The sequence below is a fragment of the Coloeus monedula genome (genome assembly GCF_965178545.1).
Source record: "Coloeus monedula genome assembly, chromosome: 10".
NCBI classification, from domain to species: Eukaryota; Metazoa; Chordata; class Aves; order Passeriformes; family Corvidae; genus Coloeus; species Coloeus monedula.
Genome location: NC_138790.1, coordinates 25145035 through 25160989, shown reverse-complemented (window position 1 = coordinate 25160989; position 15955 = coordinate 25145035). Strand labels below are relative to the sequence as shown.

The 15955-nt window shown below is 43.5% G+C and overlaps 1 protein-coding gene across 3 annotated transcripts in view; it reads left to right on the top strand.

Moving 5' to 3' along the window:
* The window catches only part of RSRC1 (arginine and serine rich coiled-coil 1), a 99716-nt gene that overhangs the window by 65886 nt on the left and 17875 nt on the right, over nt 1-15955 (top strand). The gene's annotated exons all lie outside the window — the stretch shown is intronic.

The following is a 15955-nucleotide window of genomic DNA, read 5'->3' as shown; positions in this document are numbered from 1 at the left end:
CTCAAAGCCCACCCAGTGCCACCCCTGCCATGGCAGGGACACCTCCCACTGTCCCAGGCTGCTCCAAGCCCCAATGTCCAGCCTGGCCTTGGGCACTGCCAGGGATCCAGGGGCAGCCACAGCTGCTCTGGGAATTCCACCCCAACCCCTGCCCACCCTCCCAGGGAACAATTCCTTCCCAATCTCCCATCCAGCCCTGCCCTCTGGCACTGGGAAGCCATTCCCTGTGTCCTGTCCCTCCATGCCTTGTCCCCAGTCCCTCTGCAGCTCTCCTGGAGCCCCTTTAGGCCCTGCAAGGGGCTCTGAGCTCTCCCTGGAGCCTTCTCCTCTCCTGGCTCCATAGGGGAGGTTTATCCTGTTCTTGAAAACCAGCTAATTTAGGAAATCCATCTAATTATGGAGTTAATGAACCCAGTTTTTAGGTCAACTGCTGATTCCTACTCAGCAGATTTTGGTGTCAAAGCCCATTTCAGTGACAGCATCAGCAGACAGAACACTTGAAAAATCTCTGAGCGATAGAGGAATTAAACAATTAATTAAAAAATCAAGGAGATGTGCATTAGAAGAAGTAGCTACTTTTTATATGATGTATTTTATGAGAATTTCAGGTGTTTTAAGACTGAATTTCAGAAAATTTTGGAAGTATTTGAGCTCACCTGAATGTTCCAGACCAATGAGCTTCATAGCCAAGCTGGACAGAGACACCTTTCTTCACACATTGCTTGATCTCTTGGAGAAGCTTCATAATCTCCTTAGAGTTCTAAAAAAATAAGAATTTCTGCACACAAAGTGCCAACTGTAGAAAAAAGAATCATTACTCCAGTTAATTGCTTGTTTAACATATTAACGCTGTTGTCTTTACAAAATATGTGATTTCTGAAGTGCAGCTGGTTGTGGCATTGGTGAGCAGAGTAAACACTCGGATAATAGTAATTATTAAATCATTAATTTGAATTAATTTCTGTGATTGCTGAAAAAATACAGGATTTTAATTGAATGTAGGTAGAGAATAAAATGTGTTTGAAATGAAATAATTCACTTTTGCAGTGTATGATATTATTCTGTTGGTGTCTAAAAGCTGTTCACTTCAGGGACCTCTTTTAGGTTCTTACAGGAGACTAAAAAAAAGGCTTTGAACCATTTTTGCAGAATATTTATTTGTTTTTAGAGTAAGAAGCCAATGAGGACTTGTAGGGATGCCATAATATAAACCAGAGCCTATAAGTAGAATTTAGAGTAACTTTATTAATTAATGAACATTTATTGCCTTCAGAAATCTCTAAAGCTTTTAGAATTTCTATTTTTTTGTTGTTGTTGTTGTTAGATTTTTATCCAAGCCTTTTTTTTTGTGGCACCAAAAGTATCTCAGGCTTGCATGGTGCCTAATGGCTTTCAGTAATATTGCAGCATATGGGATACAGGATTTTGATGCAAATCTCTGTGCTAATTATGTGCAGATGAATCTTTCAGGCCAGCTATTGATCTGCAGTCAAAGACAATTTTTCAGTTAGCTTAAGTTTTGTATCAATTCATATTTAGCAACTTTGCTGTAATTTAATTATCCACTGGTTTGGCTGTGGAAACCATATGTGGTCGTGGGGCTCGTTTGTTTTCAGCAGGTCTTTTGGGAAATGTTATTTCTTAGTATTGACAGGGAAATATTTATTTCTCATGTTCTACATGATCTGTCCCAGCCTCCTCTCTGCCCAGGTGCCCTCTGTGGGCTCTGGTCATCCAAGCATTCCCGGGAATGGGTGTCCAGGAGCTTTGTTCCTTGTACATCTTTGTTTCCCTTGTACAGCTTTGGATGTTTATATTTTCTACAAGTGAAAGTGGAGAGTGTTTTCATCCATGGATATAAATTCCAGTGGTGGATTTTATAGCCTGAATGCCCAGAAAAAGGCTTTAAATTGCCCCATCTGCTCTGGCTGATGGGCTCACCTTGGTGTTCTGGTGTTGGGGGCCTTTCTAATTTCCACACGGGAATTGTGCTGGAATCATCTTGCTGAAAGGAACCTTTCGATTAGATTAGATTAAATTAATTGTAATTCCCTGGGAGGGTGGGCAGGCCCTGGCACAGGGTGCCCAGAGCAGCTGGGGCTGCCCCTGGATCCCTGGCAGTGCCCAAGGCCAGGCTGGACATTGGGACTTGGAGCAGCCTTGGGACAGTGGGAGGTGTCCCTGCCCGTGGCAGGGGTGGCACTGGATGGGCTTTGAGGTTCCTTCCAGCCCAAACTATTTCATCATTTTCTCAAAATATTGCACAGGAAGTAGAAATGAAGCCCTGCTGGTTTTGTGCTTTTCCCACCCATCCTTTCAGGAAACCCTGGAATGCCAGCACACGGCTCTGAGTTCAGCAGTCATCCAGCACCTTGTTCTGTGCCTGCACCACCATCTTGTAACTCCTATATATTAATTTTTTCAAGGATAGTATTTAATATGGGTAATAACCCCCTTGTTTTAGTTATTGAAAGCCCATTTATCACAACTTTATTAAACATGGAGAACTAAGTGTGCCATTTTCGCCAAGTGCTTTCGCTCTCTCGTGTTCTCTTTGTTGCCCCAAATGAATGAAATTAGAACAAACAATCTCCGAGTCATTTGTAATCAGGCGCTGATTAATGGACTTTGGTTTCACAGCCATTATTCATTCAAGAACACCTGATATCTTTCCCATAAACAAATCGTGTTTGTCCAAATTAAGAAATTAAATGAAGCATTTGATGAGTTTATGATTGACCCTTCCAACTCGGAGCCCATTAGTCAACGTCGTTATCATGCAAAACTGCCTGACTAATGTGCTGGCTGAATGTGCTGTGTGGATTTATTATGATTTCTGATTAATGCCTGCTGCAAGCTAAACCACGGGATTGTAATAATTCCTTGATTTTCATTTGAGCAGTCGCTGAAGATTTTCATCTGTGATGAAATGCGTTCGTGTCCCATTAGATTTAGAGATGATTATGAGGTGTCGGCCGAATAAATCTTAGCATGGAGCAGAGGGTGCTTTGCAAGGACTTTGTCAGTTGTGGTGGGCTTTTTATGGGGCTGCTGCCTGTCATGAGCAGGGATTTTTTGGGTGGTTTAAGGGGAGTTCTCCTACTTAGGCTTTTGCAAATGCGGGTGGTCATAGAGGTTGATAGAAACAAGGTCCCCACCATAGTTTTATAAGTGAAACATTTCTCCTCATATCTAAGAGACTAATAAGACAATTTTCTTTGATTTGCTTTTTGTTGTTTAGACACCTTTATTCTATGAATATTTAATATAAAGAATTTTCCTGGGGATGTTTGGTAACTTTAGTGACTTGGAAAGGATGTTATACAATGTTTTCTGCTGAAGTAACGCTCTTGAAAAGCAGATGTTAAACTTCTGTAACAGTAAGTTTAAACACTCCCCCAAATGTGAAGCAAGGCAAGTTCACACTGAATTAAATCTGCATTGGATGATTTGAGCCCTGTTGCCACCAGCCCATTAAAGAACTGCTCTGTGATCCATTGGAAAGGGCGGAACGGCATCGTTGGGAAAAGGCAACAGTAATGAAAACTCGTGTCCTTTGCCATATCACTCATATTGATCACCCCAGCAAGGAAAAAGGAAGTGTTTCAAAACACAGCTTATGTGAAAAATCAAATTAGGTGCCTTTATAGTAGATCCTCCCTTTAATTCTGCTTCTATTTCCTTCTCTGTGGCTGCACTGCGATTTATTATTGAAGATTTCTGAGCTGCTTTAAGCCATCGTGTATCCCCTTATGTTCTTAAAATACCCACTAAAACTATTTAATCACAGGAGTTTCTTAAAGGTTTTGAGCATTTTATGCTGCTGATCTCAAGCCCTTGGAGAGTTTTCTCTGAGAAAGGTGAGTGATTTTATAGCGATGAGCCTCTTTGAGCAAGAGGAAATTGTGATTCCTTTGGACAGGGCTTGGAGCAGCCTGGGATAGTGGAAGGTGTCCCTGCCCCTGGAAGGGGATGGGACTGGGTGGGCTTTAAGGTCCCTTCCAACCCAACCATTCAGGATTCTCACTCACTGCAGCTCTGGGTTTGCCTCCTGTATATTCCTAACTTACAGCAGCACTGGATTTGTTTCAGGATTTTCTGGTTTGAATTGTGGATAGAGCTAAGGGGGAAAGGAAACAAGTTGTGGAAGAGTACATGGAATTCCAGGCTGGCTTGGGTTGGAAGGGACCTTCAAGCCCATCTCATTCCACCCCCTGCCATGGGGCAGGAACACCTTTCGTGCACCAGGTTGCTCATTGGGCTCTTCCCTGGGCAGCCTGTGCCAGTCTCGTTAGAAATACATTCTTTTTAATCAATCTTAGTATTACCTTTGGGCCTGTACCATTCCCAAGTTTCCCTGCAGTGTGGACTGACTTTTAAAAGCTTCTTTTCCAGCCTTGTTCCCAGCATTTCTGTGGTGAACCCCAGGCTGCCTGTGCCCCGTTGGTCCCCGTTAGCGCTGGCACCGTGGCCCTGCCTGCCTGCGCCTCCTCTGGGCCTTTCAGCTGCCAATTATTGACATTTTATTCCAAGGCTCAGCCTCCTGATAAACCAGGCGTGCTCCCCAGCAGATAAATGTCCATATTCAGCTGGTGGAGGTGATTATGTGGGGCTGCCACCAAAGAAACCCTAAAGCATCCTATTAGCGGGGCCTGAGCCTCGGAATAAAGGCCTCAATTACGGAGCACTCCCGAGCCCTGACGAGGCACTCCCGTGACATTAATGGTGTCTTTATAACCTTTTTAACTTCTGCTGGCTCTGACAGAGCACCACAATCACAGCCATGGCTTTGCCCTTGGCAAGCAAAACCTCATTTGGAGAGGATAATAAGTATTTACTATTTAGATGGCTGGCAATAAAATTTCTCTGAATGAGATTTTACTGAGAAAATGCAAACTGATTCAATTACTTCCTTTAATGGACTGTGGAGACCTGTAATAACAGTTTGTGGAAGCTGTAAGTCTAATGTTTAGCTTCCTTCTTTCTTTTTTTTCCCTGGTTGCTTTTTGGTGTGAAAATACAAACTGGTTCTTCTTCCAGAATTATATAATGGGATTGTGTTGTGAATTTATGTCACGGAATCATTAAGCTTGAAAAAAATCCTCCAAAATCATCAAGCCCAACTCTTAAGCCAGCAGTGTCACCATTTTCACTGGGAAACTTAATCCAACTTTTCCCTGCACATCCCATGATATTTTTCTCATCTTAAAAGTGGATAAAACCCTCAAATGTTGACAGTGTTATAGTGGCAAAGAGTGTTGGGAATCCCTAAATATTCTTGTGGGTAATTTCTATCATCTGGCCCTAGGATTAGGTGCAGAAACATGTGGAATGGGGTGTCAGTTATGTCTTAAAAATAGATATTTCTTGGAAATCCATGGAACATCCACTCTCTCTCAAAGCACTGTAGAACACAAGTGGTTTAATAACTGGGTGTGTGCCAGCAGAAGGGTGATGTGGAATATTGATGGGATTTAGGAAAAAGTCCTTTTAAGGACATGTATGAGAAACAGTTACTGAAAGTATTTGGGTTTCTTGTGTTTCTAAACAAATAAGCAGCTTGTGAAACTGATCTGCAAACATTTATTTATTCTCTGCTATATCCTAAACCCAGCTGTATATTAAATAAGTAAAATCATCCTGATGCATGTTTTAAAGAGTACTTCGTTCTATGTCTGGATCCAGGATGGATCTACAGGAGAACCAAGGACAAATTTTGGAAATCCCTAAATGTGTGTCTTTACCAGGCCACCAATTCTGTTATTTTCAGTCATTCAGAGAATTCCATGTTGTTGCAAGGATGGAATTTATTGAAATGGGATCCATATTGTTTTATGCTAAAATATATCTGCACATGCTTATGTCACAGTTTACCAATTCCACTGATTTACCCCTCTTGTTCGCTGGCATCAATGTGGGTTTTTGTCTTCTGGAGTTTTCAATAATTTCGGGAAATCTGTGTTTGTGGCATTAGGGAGTGCCAGGGACACCACCAAACTTCGTTAGTGCAGCTCTGGAAGGAGACACAGGATAATATTTCCTTCCCTTTTTAACCATCAGTCACTGTACGGAGCCGCTGTGCCGACAAATTCATAACCTCCTCTGTATTTGATTTTAAAAAAATAAACCCAACCAACTTTTGCTTTCCCCAGTTCAATAACTCCCTAGAAATGTGCTTTTATACAGTGTAGCTCATACAATCCTGCACGGGCTTATAAATTGAAATCCCACTTTTTTTGGACGTTCCAGCCTGGATGACTGATGGCTGCGTGTATTTGCCATAAAATTTTAATTATGACAGAGTTATGAATCACTGCTCTCGCCGGTTCAAGTGTTAAGAAATGATGGGTTTGTTGTTTATTAAACTTGGGAGGGTGGAGGAAGAAAATGGGAAAGGCTTTGAGTTGTGTGGGCTGGATCCTGAGCTCGGATGTTTGCTCAGGAGCAGCCCTGCAGCTGATTTTGGATGTTCCCTTCCCTCCCTGGGCGCTGCTGCTGCCCAGGGTGACAAATACCATTAACTTTGTTGCTTTAACCATCCCTGGGTGTCCTGGGTCGGGGTTTTTAATCGTCTCATCCCTCGGGAGTGAGGCTTTGGCTGTCGCTGCAGGATTGGTGGAGCAGCCCTGCTCCTTCCCTTTGTGAGCACAGGACGTGGCAAGAAAACCAGGGTGTTCACAGAGAAACACCAAATATTCACAGAGCATTGAGGGCTATAACTAGAGTTGTACAGAACTTTGAATGCAACGTGGTTTTTATTAAAAGTGTCAGATTTTTTGTTAACAAGATCAATGTGTTCAAACACAAATCCCCTTAGATCATCACAATGCTCGGTATTTCCCAGGTTTTCCCCAAATTTTAGGCAGCAAACATGTGCATTAGCACCCGGTGTATTTGGCACGTGAGGGATTGCTTTAAACGACCTCACTTTGAATTTTTCTGCCTTAAAATGAGCTTTATTTGGCTTCCCCTTTGGCCTGGCTGGCAGGGCAGGGCTTTTCCACAGACAGAAGAACAGCTTGGAGTGGTTGCAGGGCTTGAATCCCTGGGGGAATGATCCAGGCTCAGCTTTTCAGGGATGTGCTGCACAACAGGGTGATGCCATTTGGGCATTAGCAGGGAGAACACCTGAGGGAATTTGGGATGAATGAGGAGAGCGGGGGCCTATTAGTGCTGCCCACTCCTGCCACAGACTGTGATAGGGCTAAATGAGTTTTAAAGGACTAAGTTGGGGGATTATAAAGTCCTTCATGGTTTGATACATGTGGAATTGGTCCTGGTAATAAGGAACATCCCCGTGGCACTGTAAACTGAGGGGAAAAAATTCCAAAATTTAAAATACTTGTCATTTGTATTATAATTTCAGGAGTAGCTTCTCATTTTTCTTTCTCATGGACATTAAATGTCGTGTGACAGTATATTCTACATGCAGTTATTCATATTTAAATGTTTCAGTCACCAGCCAATGGAAAGAAACTTTTTACTTTCCAGCAACATAGATAATTCTTGGAAGTTGGACTGGATGGCCTTGAAGGTCTTTTCCAACCATAAGGATTCTATTAGTTTATTTTTAGTAAATCAAGTTTAGAATCAAAACTCAGCTTCATTATTCATTTCAACTTATTTCATATTTTTTTTTAGTCTCAGTGAAAATAATGGATGTGTGTGTTCATGGTATTTTTTAAATTGATTCAGCTGGTAACAAAGTAGTGCCTGTTTCTGTAACAAAGGAAAATACCGAAATAAAAAATACTAAATATTAAACACTAAAAAAAAGTCAGCTTGCTGCTGTAAGGAGTCAGCAGTACTTTCAGGAAATCCAACATACCACTGGGGTAAGATTAAAACCATTAACCCCGCTCGCCTCAACTCCCGAGCTCCAAGCTCGGAATTTTCCATTAGAAAGGAGGGTTAGGGATCAATATGGAGATCTGTTGATAACGTTCTATTAATTGGAGTAATCAAACCCGTGCTTGCAGCATGACAGCTGCCAGGGAGGGGGAGCAGAGCAGAGTTCCCAGTGCTGTCCATGGGCACTGACGGGGGACAATTCCCAGCCAGAGCCGCTGCTCCGCCTTCCATCGACTTTGGTTCGGGGGGCAGCGGGCTCTCCCCAAAGCTGCTGGTCAATGATTCCCTCCCAGCAGTGATGTAATTAAAGCCTCAGCCAGTGTTTGTGGGGCTGCCTGGGCATTGATCATCCCGCAGATGTGAAGGGATCGATAGGGGGGATGCAGGAGAGGGCCCCCGAGAGCGGGAGGAGCGCTCTGAACGTGGCTCCAGGACACAGGCGGGATGTGGAGCTGGACCTGGAGCTGACCTGTGCCCAGCACAGCCCCTCAGCCAGTGCTTTGTTACCTGTTCTTGCCATGTGGGCTCAAACCAGCCTGGCCTGGCTAGTATTGATCAGTGGCTTTTCAAAGGAGTGGAAATCCAGTGCTGGCAGAAGATAGGGATTAAAGCAGTTCAATGGATTTCTCGGAGGTAGTTATTACCCTGCTTGCAACGTTTGTACAGATTTTAAAATTAATCTGTTAATATTATTTCAAAAAGTGTTATGATGAAAGTTATCTGAAGAAAGGGATTTTTTTTTAAAAAAAAAGCATTTGTTACAGAATGGTTTGGGTTAGATGGGACCTTAGAGACCATCCAGTTCCACCCCGCCACCTTCTGATGGATGCCTCATCCCTGGAAGTCCAAGGCCAGGCTCAACGGGGCTTGGAGCAGCCTGGGACAGTGGGAGGTGTCCCTGCCATGGCAGGGGTGGGGCTGGATGAGATTCAAGGTCCTTCCCAACATAAACTATTCCATGGTTCTGTGGTTGGGTGACTGAGCAGTGAAATTAAAAGTGTGATTAACGCTTCATTAAATAACACAACTTCCACGTAAAGGATACCCAGACATCCCGTGGGTGCACGTACAAGTTCAGAACCAAGTTCTTTGTGATGGATGAAGGATGGTGGGCCTCAGCTGGTGCTCTGCTGCCAGTTCCACGAGGTTTTGTGCATTCCCTCTCCTCCTGGTTAAAACCATTAAACACTTCATGAGGTTTTAATATTTCGAATTATTTCTGTTTTCTAAGAATGAGAAAAGTGCCCTCTGAAGTACTTTGCAGAGCTCTCCCATCCAAAGTTAAAGCTGGCTGGGAATGAAACCTAATTGGAGAAAGTTTATGGAACTTGTGGTGTTGAATAAGGCTGCTTATTTATTACTTTGCTACAGCTTTATACAAATATATAGATGCACATGTGTCTGAGGGAAAATTATGCTGTCCAGACTTATGAGAGCCAGTTGGAATCTCTCAAGGTTGCAGATGAGCAGTGGAAATGCATGTGTATATTATCAGCTCCGTGCCCTTGGCAGTGACTTCCTCACTGATGACAAATCTTTCTCCGCTCGTCTCCTGGAAATCAGTGCTTTGGTGGTTTTCTGTCTTGGATTTGTCTGTTTTCCCATTTGCTCTAATGGGCTCTACTTGAACTTTTAAAAACAAGCATTTATTTGAAATACATTAAGAAACAACAGTACTTCAGAAAAATGTTTGATACCCCAAATTCCTTCCTGAATTATTTAAGCGCCGCTGCAGCAAACTGTTTACTCAGGGATGTTCAGCCTGGTGTGTAGTAGGGGTGTAGTTTTCTTTTAATGCAGTTATTGAATTCTAACCCACAGAGCCTCTGGCGGGGTTCCAGGAGCGCTCTGCTGCGCCGAGTGAAGATAAATTGTTTGTTTTCAGCAGCATTTCTTCATCTTCATCACTTAATCTGCAGTGAAATTTTACAGCCAGCCGCTGAATATTTAAGCAATATATTTACCTCTTTTATCCTGGGGGAGTATTTAATAATGCTGAGTACAGTAAATGATTACAGGAGTTCAGGATACAGCCTGAGAACGTGGAGTTTCCCATCATTTTCTCGGCCGGGATGAGCTCCGCGCTCTCCGCGCCGTTCCCGGGCTGCCGGCCGCTCCCAAGGCTGCTGGGCTGTAATTGAGTGTGTGCTGGCATCAGCCCTAAGTCCTCCCCACAAATCTTTCCTGGACACACACTCCCCCTTTTGGTGCCAGATGTCAGGTTCTTTTGGCTGCCTGTCTTATGATTCCGCAGTTCCGGCACAGTAAATCCTGGGAGTTCGCCGCGCCTCGACCCCGAAGTTTTCCACCTCGTCCTTCCCTGATTTTGCAGTGCCCCGTTCAATTTCTTGTGAGGTCACCACTTCGTGGTGCTAATATTCTTCTTCTTTAACCATGTCTTGGTGTTTATGATTTAGAGGCTTCAAAAAAATCACTTTTTAAAAGTTCCTTTTGGTCTTTTTCATTTTCCATTGCTTCACGAAGGTTTTTCATTAACACTGTGGTCAGAATGGGAAATGACCATGAGTAGGGCAAACAAAGTTCCCTCTTTCTGCAAAAAATCCTCTGAAATGCTTCCTGATTCTTGCACCGTTATTTGAATATTAATCATGCTCCATTCTTGATTAAGTGTGCTCCAACAGGAGCCCCTTACACAGCTTTATTCCTTATGTTTTCACTCCTGATATTTTTATTCGATTGGAAAACAGGAGCTGAAAATCCCCAGAGCCCTCCCAAGGTGCTGGGGGCTGCTTTGGCTTCTCTGGGAGTTGTTCCCTGTAATCAGCTGTGCGTGCTCCGTGCTTTATTGCTTCCTTTCCACAGCCACATGAGTTGTCATCTGCTTGATTTTCACTTAGCACGGCGATTCCTGACGCTGGGAAATTGGCAGATGAAAGAAGGGCTCGTTTGGAATCGAAGTTTTGGGAGTGAATTTTTCAAGTTTGCTGACAAGCTGTCAGGCTGAATTCTGCCCTTACCCCAGGAAGAAAAGCTGACTGTCATTCCCAATCTACAGCCTGCAATGACAATTGTATTTGAGGCACAGTGCCATGTTTTTCCCCAGAAATCATTTCAATAATTTTTCTTAGTGGTTATATTTTAAGCAAGTGAGTGTTTTTTGAATTAAGATGATTGATTTGTGGAATTAAATGGAGGAGCTGTTCTGTTTTCGTGTGAAGGTACGTGGGTAGTACAACATGAAGGCGATTTCTCATGCAGATGCAGTGGGTGATGGAGCCGAGTGGCTGGCAGATTCCATGAGGAGTGAGTGTTTCCTGGGAGCTGGGATGTGGGACAGGACAGTCTGTGGAGCTGGAGGGCTTGGTCGAGCTCTGCTTACAGCAGGATGCAGAACCAAGGTCATGCTTTGGTCTGAGGTCCTCACAGGAAAGGGAGCACCAAAGTCACCGAGGAGGAAAGAAGCAACCTAAATTTATCCTGCAGAATGTGTGGGATGGTTTGAAAGGGCAGGGACACCTCCCACTATCCCAGTTTGCTCCCTCCCAGCCTCCCTCCTTTCACCTGCTCACCAGATCCGTGACAGCCGTGTCCATTGTCCTCTCCTTTCTCCATCCATGGTGTGCCAGGGGGAAAGAAACAACTCTGGAACAAATAGTGGCTTAAGAACAATTAAAATAAATTGAATCAGATTGGAGTTTTTCATAGGGATCACTTCTTGGTTTTCCAATTGATGTGGAAATTACTCCTGAAGGATATAGCAGTAAGAACATTCTTTACTCCATCAGTTTTTATATATGGAATTTATTTCTTTGCTCCTAAATGTTGGTGCCTCTTTTGGCTCAGTAGTTTAGGGGAAGGTTTAACTCCAGACTGTCCTTTTCCTTTCCCCAGCTTTTCATTCCTGAAGGAAGAGGAAGCTCTTCCTTTGTCATCAGCTGGAGGAAATGGCCTCAAGTTACACTGGGGGAAGTTTGGATTAGATTTGAGGAAAAATTTCTTCATGGAAAAGGTGGAATGAGCTGCCCAGGGAAGTGGTGGAGTCTTCATCCCTGGATGTGTTCAGAAAATGCATGGATGTGGCACTTGGGGACAGGGTTAGTGCTGGATTAGCAGTTGGACTTGATGGTCTCAGAGGGCTTTTCCAACCTTAGTGATTCCTAATTCCATGATTCCCACCCCTCTCTCCCTAAAGAAACTCACCTAGAAGGTGCCATTTAAACACTTCCATTGGAATCACTGAATTTTACTCTGAGAACTGATTTCCTCCCCAGGGTTAAATATTGCAGGAGACAAGAATCACATCCAATTCTGCTGTTTTCCCGAGCTGGGCTGCAGGCTGGGGGAGCAGATCTGAGGTGAAACACCATCACTTGATGAGGAGATGTCGAGGTGGATAATGCACAGCCTTTTCTGGGATGGAAACAAATCCTTGGAATATTTAACAGCAGTCCCTGCAATGAGTCAGGAGCCACAGAAGCAACTGCAGCCAATTAATCCTTAGTGTTAAACCCTATTTAGGCTGGATTTTTCCTCCAATGTGTGGTTGGGGGGCGGGGGGGTGGAACTGTGGGAGACAGAAAGAAATTAGGGATGCACTAAATAATGGATGAATGTACCTAGCCAAGATCTGCTGATTAAGTCTTCTTTAGGATTATTATTATAAATAGGGAGTGCCAGATCCTCAGCTGGAGTAAATGGGCTTGGCTCGCTTCAAGTAGTGGAATTGTGCCAGCTTGAATTCACTGAGGATCTGGCCCTTAATTCTGGAAAAGGAGGATATTTGGGGAGGAGAATGCTGGGGGCTGTGAGAAGTTTGGTGATGATAACACTGTTTTCCTGGTAATATCAGGGAAAAAATGTAAATGACTATTCTTTTGAATTTTGTAATGAGATTCAAATAACTACTTGATGTGATTTCATTAGATGGAAATGACTTTTCCTCCAAGTAGCTGCATCTTAACCCCCTGCATGTAGGAAGGGAATATGCATGGAAAAGGTGGTGGTTTATTTAATTTTGTGGGTGGCTGTCTCTTGCACCAGCATTTCTGCCCTTCTTACCCAAAAAATGCCTCGATGACCATCGGATGTTCAATGGAAGGAAACAGCAATAAATAGATTTGATTTTGGAAATCTGTTTCCCACTCTTCTTTTCCACCAGGAGTGAAGTGGGCTGTAATTTCAGATGGTAGCAATTTCAAATCCAGTGTGGGGTCTCATTTGGCTGCATTTTAGAAATGGATCAACAAATCAGATTGCAAAGCTGCTAATTTGGTAATTGCTTATCAAAACCCAACCAACAATTTATTTCCGTAGCAAAGGAAATACACGTTGTTCTTCAATACCTTAAAATACAGTGTTTGACCATCTAGGGTGGACTCAAAAAAAATCCAGTTCTGAAATAACACCTTTTTACACAGGATATCTTGGAAGGACTAAAAATAACATTTCAAACCAAGTTTGTTATATTCCTAATTGTTCTGACCATAGAATTAATTTCCCAGTCAGAGGGGGGCACGGCTTTTTCATCATTCTCCAGTGTTTGACCATTTGGAGCGGTCACGTTTACACTTTAAAAAAAACCAGTTCTGAAAAAATACCTCTTTAAGGAGGATATCTTGGAAGGACTAAAAATAACATCACGGAACAAGTTTGTTATATTCCTAATTGTTCTGACCATAGAATTAATTTCCCAGTCCAAGGGGGGGCACGGCTTTTTCATCACTCCCAGCCTCGGAATATTCAGCGTGTCACAGATGTTCATGAATAATGTCCATTTAGAAGCGTTGGCAGCGAGCTGGCGAGATGAATGAAATGTTGGGGGGATCTGACAGGCAGCACGCTGCTTTGTGATCATTCCAAAGTTCTAATAATCTCCCTCACCTTCCCTGCCTGCCTCTAATGAAAGAGAATAGGTGATTGCACCTCGGGCTATGTTCTGCGCCTAATGACTCCTCCAAAGGCGGATTTATGGAGAAAAAATTAACTTTGAATGAGGATTGAATTGGCCCTGACAGGCTGATAGACTGTGACACAGATTCTGTGGCAAAACAGACGTAGCCCTAATTGATTATCAATATTTTAAGCAAAGTGATGAAAATAAGCATTAAGTGATGAGAAAGGCAGTCTTAATACAGGAGGCAGTCACCGGGATCCGGGAAGTCTTTGGGGAGGTCGGCCCCGCTCGCCAGAACGGGATTTTAGCTGTCAGCTCTTACCTTTCCCTGCCCAGCACCCCGTGTCCCTTTCCAGCCTCTCTTCCCCTCCCGGGTTTCTGCCCAGCATGTTAATTTTCTGCCCAGGGATGAACGTGCTTCCCTCTCTCTAGAGAAGTTGGTTTAATATTTAACCCGTTTGGGCCCAAGAGTCACTTGTTTAGCGAGATTTCGGATATTCTCTCTTTCCTGCAGGGCTTTCTCCCAGCCCTGTGCCGTTTCTAGCCAGCAGGTGATCCACAAACTGCTTCCTGCAAATGGTAACAGTGAAAGAAACTGGGGGGAAATTGCCTGCTTGGCAGGAAAGGATTTATCTTCACGATTATCTTGGTTGTACCCAACATAAACAAATACCTTGGTTCTACCAAATAATTACAATTATCTCGCTTGTGCTTTAGGACAAGAACAAGACAACATTTGGGTTTTGCCTGTGTTTTTTCAGTTGGGTTGCATGTGACCGGATGTATCTTCTACCAAAATCACATTTAATATTTGGGAAAACCCTTGTGGCTGTGAGCCAGGTGCTCATTAGCTGTGCCATAACGGGATGTTTATCCCAAAGTAAGAAGTACTTCCCAAAACCACTGAGGGAAGGGAACTGAGCAGGAATGCTGCTAAAGAGGTGAGAAATAGCATTCCTATGTCAGGAGGAGTCAGTGGGGTAACGTCCCCCTTCCAAACACTGGGTGTGCTCCTTCCAGAATGTGGAGAAGCTTAAAATAGACAGATTTGGGCTTCTGGGGAATTTCTAAGTGTGACTGGCAGAGCTGGGGAGGGGGCAGTGAGCTCCTCCCTCACCCTCGTGCTCAGGCCTCTCCAGTATCCATAATTAGAGCCTGGTGTAATTAAATTACAGGACAGCAACGGCTGGAACTTCCCATGTTTGGGAATTGTGGTGTTTACATGTAATTAGGGAGGACAGCTCTGATGGGAGCTCTCATGGCACTGAGAGGGGCATGGTCGTGGACATGATGGGGTGGGCAAGTGGCCACCTGGCTTCCATGGATTTATGGAATCATAGAATTCCATGGACTTCCAGAATCATGGATTAATAGAATCACACACTCGTTTAGGTTGGAAAAGGCCTCTAAGATGGGAAGGCCTCCAAGAATGTTTGTGGTGTTTAAATTTTGGGGGAGATGTTACTGAAGGCAAAAGTACAGAAAACCAGCTTAAATCTGGGGTGATAAAAATGTGTGTGGTGGTGTCACTTTTCCTCTGGAACTGGGAATTCCTGGGCTCTGCTCCTTGTGTTCCTGTCAAAGGAATTCTCGGAGCAAGTGGTTGGTTGGAGTTTGTGCTGGAATTTGTCGGATGGAAAACAGATAATTTTACACGTCAGCCTATGAATATTCAGCAGAGAGGATTTCCACAAGCCTTGATAAATTTAATATACCAGAGAAAAATAGCATGTAAATTAAACAGGGCCTTGTAAATTAATAATGGATTCCACTTGTATTTTTATATGTGAGCTGACTGAATATTTTATAAGTGCAAAAATGTTTGTGTTTAAAAAAACCAGTGGAGTCTTTCTGATGAGGATCATGGATGGTTTGCTGCATTTTAAATGGGATGTCCATGTGGGTTTTTTCAGTTTCTGGGCTTTCTTTTCCTCAAACACATCTTGTATTTTCAACTTTGAGCAGTTGGAAAGTCTACAATTATGTTGAATTCATTTATTTTTCCAGACCTCTTGTGGTTTGCAGTTGTGGGTGTTCTGACACTCCTCTCCTTTTCATTTTGACAGGAAAATGAAATCTTCTTAGTGAAGGGCTGAGCCTTCTCCTTGCACCCTCCCTGCTTCTCCCATGCACTGGGAGAGGGCTCTGCTGCAGGGGCTCTTCCATGAGCCCAGGCCACGCTTTCCAAAATGCCCTTTCCATCCCCAAAACAGCCCCTGCCCTGTTTCTACCTTGGAATAATTCATGGTT